This window comes from Porites lutea, chromosome 2 (assembly GCF_958299795.1).
Source record: "Porites lutea chromosome 2, jaPorLute2.1, whole genome shotgun sequence".
Classification (NCBI taxonomy): domain Eukaryota; kingdom Metazoa; phylum Cnidaria; class Anthozoa; order Scleractinia; family Poritidae; genus Porites; species Porites lutea.
Window position 1 is genome coordinate 18729860 of NC_133202.1, and position 12500 is coordinate 18742359.

Genomic DNA, 12500 nt, shown 5'->3' on the forward strand with positions numbered 1-12500 from the left:
GCTTCTATAATTCACACGATAAGGACATAATAAGACCAGACCACATGCAGCGACTTTCATTTTTCTCATTTTCTTCAACCATCCTGTGTCTTGTTGTGTCTATCATCTTTGCATTTTCCGTATCAAGAATCTGCGACCGGGTCAAACTTTGGAATCTTCTTGTGAGTACTTTTGGAAAGTGTCTTAACTTCCTGGGTGCGAGTGGCTCCAATACTACGCCGCTGCTGTCTCATTTTGCCCCTTGCGAACTCTTAAGGTCACTGAAATACGCACTGCACCCCCTGGTAAAACCCATAATTTCCCCCAGTTTTGTTTAACCGCCACCAATGGCCATAGCAAAAGTAAATTTAGATAAAGAAAAGGCAACTCTCCCGACGTGCGGTTTCAGCTGGTACTAGAGTACTAAGCAGATGGGACAACCCTTTCTTTTCTACAATGCAAAATACATTACTACAAAGCATTGTTTTCTTTTTCTTGTCTTGTCTTCATGTCTTTGTTTGTTTGTTTGTTTGTTTGTTTTCAGGTACTGGTTATCAGCGTCTTAAGCTCAATTTTATCACTTGTTTCAAGTTCGTTATTGATCAATGAAGTTTCTCATTTGGCAAACTACTCCACCCCATCCGGAAAAACTGATCTTTGCCAGGCAATGAGGACTTATGGGAAACGCACTTGTGGCCATTTGCAAGTTGCATCTGTAAGTTACCTGTAATACTGCATTTTTTTTTAAATCAACGGCCCTCGCTTGTTAAAGCATCTTTCTGTGCGGGGATTTGACGCGGCCAATGCGGGAATTTAAAACACATTTAACAACGTGTTGTCGCCATGGTGCAGCGGAATTAACTGAGATGCCTGTTTCACCTGGGTCAGGAGTGGGGATTTAACACGCACGCATATAATTTTCGGAAGCGGGGTCAGCAATGGGGAACTGTATCCTTTTTTCTTTAGAAACAGTCGTTTGAGGGCATCAGCTCCCTTCCAGAATTGTGGAAAAATCTGAACGTGCACATCACCGGGTGAACATCTTGCGGCTCTGATTTTCTGCGCGCCTCTCGTGAAGGAAGGTAGCCAGGGGATACCCAGATGCCATTTTCAAAAATAACCAGACGTAAGCTTAAAGACCTGCGTCGAATAATTTATGAGCACAAACTTGACCGCGCCGTTTTCACACTGGAGGACGATTGGACGGGCAAGTCGTCAAACAATTTTTTTTTTTTTCTCATTTTTCTCTTTTTTCATTTTTCTTTACTGGTCAGTCTAGAATATTAAATTAGCCCGGGAAATCGTCTTAAAAGACAAACAAAATAAGGGACAAAATCAGACAACTAGAGCCTCCGTCCTGTTTCCTCCCTGGCGACCTATTCGTTCAGATGATATATTTATCCGTGTTCTACGGTGAAAAAAGGAAAATAATATATTTATAATTATAATTATAATTTATAATAATATCAGTTGAATAGGTTGGTTGGTTGGAGGCCCCTTCATGGGTGAGACATTTCTTGCTATTAATGTGACTGTGTGATACAGTTAAGCCTTAATGTGTTGCTTGTGATGGACTGTGTGACTGCGAGATGCGGTTCGCAAGTCCAACCCACAAAAAATGACCCTTGCTCACCAACGAGTCCTCAGTAGCTCAGAGGTTAGAGCATCCGATCTAGAACACGAAGGGTCGTGGATTCGAATCCCATCTGGGGCTCAGATTTTTTCTGTGTCCTCTTATGGTTGATTCTTTACATCTCCCTTTATTTTCCTTTATAATAATATCAGTTGAATAATAATAATAATAATAATAATAAATGTTTCGTTTCCTATCGCCCGACCGACCCATTTTTTTCGAAAAGTAAAAAAAATAATTCCAGATTCACTAGTCAAATAAGCAAGTACTTTAATTTACAAGCATGCGATCTTGTTTTTATTAACAACAATTGGTATGATGTGATGTCCTTGTCTTTAATTATGCATCAGTCAATTGAAACCTTGGTCCCCTCACCCCGCGGCATGGAGGGAGATAGCGTGGATTTAACGCGGCCAATGAGGGCTTTAACAAACATTTAACAACGTGTTGTCCCCGGGGTGCAGTGGAATTAACAAGATGCCTGTTTCACCCGGGTCATGAGCATGGATTTAACACGCATGCATATCATTTTCGGAAGCGGGGACAGCAACGAGGAACTGTATCATTTTTTCTTCAGAAACAGTCGTTTGAGGGCATCAACCCCCTTTGAGAATTGTGGAAAAATGTGAACCTGCACATCACCATGTGAACATCGTGCGGCTCTGATTTTCTGTGTACCTCTCGTGAAGGAACGTGGCCAGGGGATACCCAGATGCCATTTTCAAAATAACTAGAATTAGTTCCATGGCACTGTTACAAAACAAGTCACTGTGTCCTGACCATGGTCATTCGTGTTCCTCGGCATGATGTATGCGAACTGAATCGTGTTTATTGTTTATGAACTACTAATGCCCGCTATACTGGACTTTTAACTGTTTGGCCCGAGGAGCCGGGAAATTAGCGGTGTTGTTAATTATAACACGCGGCCAATGTTAGATTCCCCGCCAAGTCGCGCAAGTCGGGAGGCCGGAGTTTCCATTGACTGATGCATTAACTTCGATACTACGTTTTTTAAAGGCTGTTTAGACATTTGTTGGTCGAAAAGACCAGGTTTTCGAGTTGACTTTGTAACCAGGCTTTCTTACTTAGCAGCCTGGCCTTCTCTGGAACCCAGACTCCTTCGAGTGTTCATTCTTTTTTTTTGCCCGACCGAAGAACTCACCATCACAAGAGACGGGATAATGGAAAACGAAACATTTTATGGGGAAGGCCTTAAGGCTTAGATCCCTCACCGTGGATTCTTGTTCGTTTAGTTTCTCTGCTGAGTCGCTGACGCAGGAGTGACTAGTTTCTTTTTTTAAGGGTGCTCTTCGAGTCAGAGAAAAAGAGACTTGAGCTGAAAGGTGGTTGAGCATCGACTGCTGTCAGACTGCTGTCGAGCCAGTCCATTCCAGCTCGCTCATAATTCAGCCATGGTTGCTTCCTCCATAAGATGTACCAAGTTAAATTATTTTAATTATTTTTTGCTCATGTTCATGGGTTGAAATTCTCTCACCGAGAGTTCTTGTTGAGTTGGATACCTCACAGTCGGTGACGCACGAAAATAAAATTTTAGAATTTACTTAGCCTTCGACCGGACTCCCTCATAGCATAAAACCCTAGCAACAAAAGAGTCTGCTCGAATGATAAAGATTGCTTATCCGTGGCATAGGTCTACATTGGACAAGTAGAAATAAAGCTCAAAAAACGACTATAATCGCTTCTTTTGAATCAAATCTCGGTACCGTTTATTTTTAATTTCCATCAAAATCGGAGACAGATTCCTTAAAAAATACCTTTCAGATTTTTTTAGTCAATCGCTAAGAACTCTAATCTCATGGATAGGAGGACTTTCCACCTCCACTATCGTAAAAATTCAAGCAACTGGTTAGGTAAACAGTAAAAGTTACATGTTAAAACAATTCAATAGCTTTCTTAGTTTAATTATGTCATCTCATTCAGTCGCGTACTGTGATACACGATTCAATCTGGAGATATCCGGTTTAATTTTAAAATTCATGATAATCCATATGGTGAAAGCAATTTCATGACCGCTTTGTCCTTCTTCTTCTAGATCTTCCGAAAAGAGAATCTATCATGAAGCTACAGGAGTTTACCATTCGAATCATGCAATTTAAAGTTAATATAGTCAGAAGGCAGGAAACCACTATTAATCACATCCTCTATTTATTCCTGTAAACTGAGTTTGAACCGCGGAGTTAACTCATGTTATAAAAAAGTTGAAACTGATCGTTCTTGCCTGTTTGATGAGTGTAGTTTTTCATTGACGTTGTATTTGGTTTTCCAAGTCAACGTTATTACTTCAGATCGATGGTTACATTAAGGGTATCCGACGGAAGTCTTGTGAGGAGTACTAATTTCTCGTTGTATTCAATGCAGTTCTGTAAAACGGATGATATGACATGAATGTAAGGTTATATTAGATTTTAAATTAAAATTGGTTACAAATTTACACAAAAGTCGCTGTTAATAGTGAATTGAAGTCTTCTTGTTGATAAACTGCTTTGAAAGACAAGGCTGTGTTCAATGTTAGAATTCATTTTAATTATTTCGAAAGCATCAAAGTTGTAAAGCACTGATTCATTGCGTTTTAATAGCTCGGTTAAAGCTTAAGTTTCATTATTTTGAAACGGATATTCCTAATCCGCAACACGCCGTTACGCTGTGACTAGTTCCCAAGGAAGAGTAACTGCATCTAAATTTAACGGAAATCTTATCCAACAAAGTCCGCTATGAACACTTGTTTGCAAAATTAACTTAATTTTAAGCTCTGAAACGACACAATGCACTGCTTTGACGGCTATGTTTGAGGGCTTTTTTTAATTAGTGGACCTTTTGACTTACTCAAAGAACTAATGTACCATTATACCTTTTTAATACGGGTGGATGAATTCAGTAGATCTAGCGAAAAAAGAGAAAACATGGGCAAAACCCATAAATGCCAAAAACAAAACTTTTAGAAAGACAGGATCTGGTTATGATGATGATGTAGGTGTATATTGCGGCGTGCCGGCAATGCGTGGGCTAATCAGATAAACAAGTTGGTTTTAAAACAATCTTTCAATCAATCCAAACGTAACTACTTTTTTAATTTACGGCAAGTGATAATTTGAACGCCATTCCAGATAGAAATAATAACCTGACAGCAAACCCGATTAAATATAACTGGGTCGGATGCGGCGCTTTTCTAACTAATCAGGGTTTATGACAGGGTTTTTTGTCCTCAAGTTGACCGTTTCGTCGTATTTAAAGTATGAGAGCTCTTTGTGGAGCTTAATTATTTTCGAGCATTCTGAAACGGTGGTGTTAAGTTTGTTTTAATAATCTATATGTTTATTTGGCTGTTACCTTAAAAATTAGTCAAGAAGCAAAACACTTCACACCATAAGCAAAACATATTTAGAACTTGATCGTCCAAAGTTGTTACAAAGCACAATCTGATGATGAGCAACCCAAGCCGCGCGGCATTAGTCTACCTAGTTCTTCTCTTGGTTATTTCCTTCTCAAATCTGCCAACATTACAAGGCTTCACTGCTGGAGGCGACTGGAAAAGAACAATTGAGGTTGGCTTTATAGTTTTGGTTTCAAAATTCTTTCCATAATCTTGTTGAAAAACAGCTCGCAATATATAATGTTTAGTTTTGAGGGAACTTCGAAAAGACTAGACAGGCAATGCTTGTAAGGAGGGTTAGGTAGTCAAACGTTTCTAATCAGTTTGCGGGTGTAGTTGATTGAACCATTGGCCGAACACTGACGGGTTCCGAGATGCATAATGACTGACTTTAAAGTTCAGAGGAATATACAAGAACCAGCCTTGGGTTCATTTGTTTTTGCTTTGTTTTGTTTTTTAAATTTTGTTCATTGGAGCAATAAACTAATTTCCTTTGAAACGGCTTCAGGGAAAACCTTTTTTTGGATGTTTGAACCCTAATTCTTGGCTTCCTTGCCAACTGGCAATTACTAGAAATTGTGAAATCAGGTTACATTCAGTGCTTGTTTCCCTTACTCAAGGGGATGAACCTACCAGTCCGCGGTAAATATTTCTCCTTCTCCCAAACTGAGTCCATAAGGTTATTGTAAAACGAAACCTTAGTGATTTATCTGAATGTCAATGTATTAAGCACGAAGCTAGTAATTGAGGACACTGTTTTACGTCTCCTCTTGGAGACGGGACGGCAACTTTTAATGTGATCATCCAACCCATGCGAAGGTCTTGCTGTTTTCAGGGCAAAGGAAATTCTCTCATTTCTCAGTTGTTTTAAGACCCTAAGTATTAGTCTGGTCCCGGGAATCGAACGTACGACCTCCCGCTGATCTGCAGTCAAGCGCTAGTGCTTTACCGACTGAGCTAAGTAATCCTGCCGCGGTTCTCTGAACCTTGGTGTGAACCGCCCATGTGTTATTTGACACTGCCTTCGTTAAGCCACTGCCTTCGTTTAGACACTGCTTTCGTAGGCCGCCCGAGCATTGAAATCTTTCTCATTGTGCAACCAACTTGGGCGTTGAGCGTACTTCCATTCCTAAGGAGGGACTGAGAGAGTAGCGGCGTTACGTTACAATACAAAGAACGGCTGCAGTGGTTAACTTAGCACTTTGATCAAGTTCCAATGCTTTTTGATTCGGTCACTGAACCTGGACCCTGTTGTAAGCTATGACGTCATCCCCTTCTTAAACTTTGCGCAGACAACGGAGACAAAACTTGAACAATACCATGCAGTACCGTTGCCGTGAACTTGTAATGTAAAGGAGTAACCGTAAATTATTACTTCGGCGGAGCGGGAAGTAGAGAATTTGCGAGGCTCAGGAATGTATCAAAGTTGACATATTTGGGACAAGATTGGGCACGCAAAGTCTGTAGGTTTTCGGTTTTATTCGGCTATTTGACGAAGTGAGAGCCGAATTCGTTCGCGATATCTCGACATCACTTCGATTTCTTTGATTTTTTTCTTTAACTTTTTCGAGGGAGAAAGAATTGTTATTTTGGCTTTCCCGGGGTTTAAGCCGACTCACCTGTGTGACCGATCTGATCAGAGGAGACTCTAAGTTGAGGGATTAGCCGATTGAGCTACTGCGATCCAAGGTAGTTCGGGATGTGAAAAATAGCCATGAAATTATGCACTAGTTTCGGGACAAGATTGGGCGCGCAAGTTCGTGACTTTTCGGCTATTCCACGAAATGAGACCGGACTATTCGTGATATCTTGACTAAACTTTGCGCAGACAACGGAGACAAAACTTGAACAATACCATGCAGTACCGTTGCCGTGAACTTGTAATGTAAAGGAGTAACCGTAAATTATTACTTCGGCGGAGCGGGAAGTAGAGAATTTGCGAGGCTCAGGAATGTATCAAAGTTGACATATTTGGGACAAGATTGGGCACGCAAAGTCTGTAGGTTTTCGGTTTTATTCGGCTATTTGACGAAGTGAGAGCCGAATTCGTTCGCGATATCTCGACATCACTTCGATTTCTTTGATTTTTTTCTTTAACTTTTTCGAGGGAGAAAGAATTGTTATTTTGGCTTTCCCGGGGTTTAAGCCGACTCACCTGTGTGACTGATCTGATCAGAGGAGACTCTAAGTTGAGGGATTAGCCGATTGAGCTACTGCGATCCAAGGTAGTTCGGGATGTGAAAAATAGCCATGAAATTATGCACTAGTTTCGGGACAAGATTGGGCGCGCAAGTTCGTGACTTTTCGGCTATTCCACGAAATGAGACCGGACTATTCGTGATATCTTGAGATCACTTCGAGTTTCGTCTTTAATTTACTCCAGGAATAAATGGAGGATATTACATGGCCGCGCAGAGACACGAAATTTCTCTTCGAGTGTTGAAAAACATTTCACGAGTGAGCGCTCCTTTCGAACTGTTTTATGATGAATTTAAAGTTACAAAATGCTGCACAAAGACGTTTTGTCTTTGTTGAGTGTTACGTAGTAAAATTGCTTTCATGCGTTGCGTGACTTTCTCGAACCCCTAACCCTAACAAGAAAAATAGAGAATTCTTTTTTCACTGTTTGTTTTGTTAGACTTGTTATTCACCGCCAGTAACCTCATATTTGACTGAGGTCTAAACGTTTAGACCCAAGTTAAATTTAGAAGGATTTGTATGGAGTCATCACACCATAATCGGGCTAATATCTCACAGACAATTTGCCCCGAAATGCTAGTTTAGGGCAAGTAGGCCTCTTGGATGTTGCTCTTTTCAGAATATCCTGACAAATCCCACAATTTCACAAAAAAACACCTTACTCTTGCCATATTTTATTTCTTACAATTCCTCCGCATTTACAATTCATCAGTTCCACAACCACGACGCCAAAGTGTACGCTCCATAGCGTCTTGTTCACCAAAGACTGAGCACCAATCCATCAAAAGCATGGCAACAACAGAACAAAGACTGACCATCTTTTCAAAGTCCTGAGGAAATGTAACAGCAAGTTTGACTGCTTAGTCTACGAGATGTTATACATAAAGGACATAAAGCCTTCTCTTAACACGCAAGCCGACTGCATTCGCGCCAAACTATTTACGTGACACTTTCGTACATTTATTATTTTTTTATTTTTTTTCTCTTATTGTGTTTCTTACCTTAGGAATTATACCCATTGGACCCGCAAATATTTTATGTATTGCTTCAAATTTTATATATTCGTTTTTACACCTTATAACCTTATACTTTTTCATTTTTCAACTTGATAATGGCGTAACGTGGCGCCGAAACGTCGCTCACTTTTTTAAATGTTTTTTAAATGTTTTTTAAAAATCTTTTAGCGTTTAACTTTTTGATCAAATCATTTTCGAAATGTCTCCTGTAATGTAGAAATGGTCAGTAAAAAATGCCCAAAACTGTTGCCAGCCACCTTTAGCCTAACAGGCTTTTAAAGCATATGAAACTGAACAATTTTGATTGAACTTGGCTTCAAGAAAGTATGTTAGTTTGTTCGCCCGTCAGCTATTGCCATAATGCCAACTTTATCCTGCGGTTCTGCCAAACGTAAAGAAACAACAACAGGAAACATATACGGCCGCTATAAAATTTACTAGCTTATATATAAGCCGAAAGCGAGCAACCTCAAAAATAATGCATTATTTTGTTACAGAAAATCAAAAACAAACCTCTTTTTCTCTATTTGGTTTAAAATAATTATAGGATATTCATTTTATTAATGGCTACAAACTTTACTTCTCAGACTCTCAGCTTCATCCAGGAATATTTCTTGAACAAAAAGGCACTTTTGATATTATTTCCAAAATTGAGGGTTTTTATTTCTTTTTTGGGGGGTATGAAAAGATTTCGAAGTTCAACCAAATTGCCGAAACATTTTCAGCCTTGAACAATCAGGAGGAAATATCATGAAAATATTAAAAAATTTCCTTCCCTTTACCGACTTCGTTATAAATTAAACTGTTTTGCAAACGTATCGTCTATTTTAATACCCTGAAATCTTGGTAGACTTCAGGCTTATTACGTTTAATGAGTTTAAGTGCCACTCGCTTTCGTTCATGCACAGTGTTAGTCTATGACATGCTTTTGCGATGCCAGATTAAAATTTACTTTCCTCTGTAACTACTTTCTGTGGCTCTTCATAATTATTCCTCCTTAAACGGAAAGGAAATTGTTGCTTACTTGCGTAAGGCTAATTCACTTCATTCATTTTTTATATGCCATCAACTCTCTACATATTTACCGGCTACTATCTGATGCCCGCACTACAGTTTTACTTTGTTCAAACAAATAATACAAATAAAGCAGATGTATCGGCGTAACACATGTTTTAAAATTCAGGGGCACCCAACGAGAATATAGTTCAAAACCACTTAAACATAGCATTGTTAAACGTATTTTAACATTTAAACGGTAGATGTAAGCATAGTTTTATCCCCTAAAAATTTTTCATCTGTTCGGATTCCCTAGCTGAAAGTCTAGTGATCCGAAAATCATAGGGATCAAAACTTACCTTTTCGAAAATTTCAGCCAGAAAAAAGGCTCCTGAAAATTCAAGCTGACCTTTTTACGGTAAAAATCCGTTAAAAATGGGCAATTATACCATTTTATAGATGTTCGAAAATCTTAGGAGAGGCAGGCAAGCAAGAAATTTTACAACAAATGTTCCGAAAATTCTAGATCTCAAATCGTCTTCCGAACAGATATTTTCCGAAGATTGACGTCGGGTGCCCCTGAAAAATGGCTTTATAGTTTTCGGTTTGTGTATCAAATCCTAAGATTTAACTGAGATTGAATTGTTTACTGATTACGCGACGCGTTTTTTACTTTCAAGTGGTGGTAACATAGATACTTTATCAATGTCCACATGGAGCGCTAAAACTCAAAGAGCCTGCAGCCAGCCGCACAACAAGTTCCGCCGACCCTGCCACTATACAATTTGACTTCCCGTTACGACCAAGACACTGAATAGACATTTCATCAACTTAAAACTGTTTTCTGTTCATGATTTTAATATTATCACGATAGCCTATTTTCGACAAACAAAACCCAGCTACCAATTAGTCTGAAGTACAAAAGTTTAAGTACCGCCCGGCGAGAATGGATACTCTCTTATAGATGAAGGAATTGCGCTCTCTGGCCACAATATTGAAATCTAATATTGGTTGTTTTTCGTTCTAGCTGTACACTAATTAGCTTCCTTAAACTTAGCTTTATTAAGATTTTCTCTTAATGTTATTTTTGGGTCAATTGAGTACTATTTCTTGACTGAGAGAAATTACACTTCCACTTTTTCTTTCTTTTTACAAAATGTCATTTTCTTTTACTTAAAGTACATTTTTTTTTTATTTCACATGATACATAGCGGAAAAAAAGGCAAAGAACAAAAAACGAAACAGCTGAGTACGGCGAGGTGATAAAGGTTTAATTTATCTTCATCAACAAATTATATTAGAATAGTAAAGTTATGGACGAATATTTGCTCACTCATATCAGTGAGCTCAATAATGTTCAAATGCATCTAAAATCATTCTAAAAGGCTTCTTTAGTTGCTAAAAATAAGATGAAAGTCATCAGTATTTCAACAATAAAGGGAAAAATAAAGAACAAGCGGAGTCTTCGTAAATAAAACAGAGCAGTTCTGCTCACGCTCTTGTTAAGAGAAGTGATTTTTTAAATTCATCTTTTCAATCATGCGGTATCCGTTGCCTTTCATTTTGTTTACATTTTATTCGTAATTTAAATTATTAATTTTTTGTCCATCAAGGAAACATTTTGGAAGGCATCGCGTCTTTCGACATCATTTTTAATTTTAATTGAAATTAAGTCAAATATAGCTTTGGAACTTGTTTCTTTGTCAATTGTTTTCGTTATTAATTATATTTCATAATATTCATTTAATTTGATTGTTTTGCTCGTTCATTTTGTTATTTCCCTTAGGCGGGTAACAGCTCAATATAATTTACAGTTGTGTTTGTAACAACACTGTGTTTCTGGCGTCAATGGGTACTGAGGTGTAGATAATACAGCTAAAGGAGTATGGAAATCTTTCTGATTTTTCTCTTCCTTCTTCATTTTCGAAAGAGAACCGATAAAAAAGTAGGAAAATTAACTTAGAAAGCCACGTAATTTATCCGAATGCATAACTGACAAGTAAATTCCCAGTGGGTGACTGAGCCATTTACAGATATTAAACGTCTTGATAACTCAAACATGTGAAGCAAAACAGAAAATGTCTTAATGAACTAATCATAGTTTTTCGTTTTGGTTTGTTACTTGGTTTTTTAAACGAAAGTGCAGCTATGTACGTAAGGCGACATTTTTTGAAATGTACATAGAAAACGGAAATAGGAATTTGAAAAGTTAAAATACACAATTTCGGTCGACAGAATGACAGATTCAGCTTTATGACTTGATTGCCCTCACGGAAAAACGTTGTCAATTAACAGCAGAACAGATACTCTGTATATTCCCGGTAGCAGTCTCAGTGTCTTCTATTAACCGTTGACAGAATGAGCGGCTTACTCTCTAACAGACAGAATAATTTCCTTTTCTAGTGTTACTGGGGTAATAACGTGTGAAGTGTCTTTCAGTTATATTAGCACAGAACGTATTTGTTGAGAACTGAGAACATAAACCGTATATAGAGTGCACCTGCTATCGCTAGATCATCTTTTCTCGTTGGGAACTGGGGACAGAAAAATAATCAAGCTCCACTTATGCTGCATGAAATCAAAACTTTCTCTCTTTACAGAGAAAAAAATAAAAAGTAAATTGCATTTAAAGTCCTTTTCTAAGTTGCGTGTCACAAAGGTGTGGATGACGTGATTAGGAAGTCAAATGACCAGAAGGAAATTACAACCGACTTAAGAGAGTCGAACAGATATCAGATGGAGAGAGATTATATACGCCAAGAAAACGTCATTTTTATAGCCGGATACGACTTGAGGCTATCATAATTTGACATCAACTTTTTTATAAATAAGAAGGGTAACGTAAATTGTCTATATAACGACAAAGATTTTGATCAGTGTTCTTAATTAAATTTTCGTTTATATCCGAAAAGGCATTTTCTTTAGAAAAGGACGTTTCAGCGAAGATGAAGAGCAGCTTTACATGCAAAGTTTTTCTTCTAGCCTTTCTCATTTTTTCATTTGTTGAATTTAAACCCTGTCAGGGAGTGACTGCGGGTGGAAGCAACTGGAATTCAAGAGCAGCGGTAAGAAAACAAAAAGAATCAAACAGTTTAGGATAAGTTGCTCACAGGTTGGAACTAGAAAAATAAACAAAAACGGTACAATTCACTTCTATAACTGGATAAAAACCGCCCTGCTGTAGAAAACAAAAATAACCCGGGGAACTTTCTAATCTACAATGTAGTACTAATCTTGTTTGTTTTCTCTATAACGAAGTGTTGTGCAGGCTTTATCTAAAGTAATA

At 38.2% G+C, this 12500-nt stretch overlaps 1 long non-coding RNA gene across 1 annotated transcript in view; it reads left to right on the forward strand.

The window, feature by feature from the left end:
* Window positions 1-12060: 12060 nt before the first annotated feature.
* The window catches only part of LOC140926711 (uncharacterized), an 11059-nt gene continuing 10619 nt past the window's right edge, over window positions 12061-12500 (forward strand). Inside the window, exon 1 of the long non-coding RNA XR_012164462.1 lies at window positions 12061-12279. This is a non-coding gene — a long non-coding RNA (uncharacterized lncRNA). The remainder of the gene's footprint in view (window positions 12280-12500) is intronic.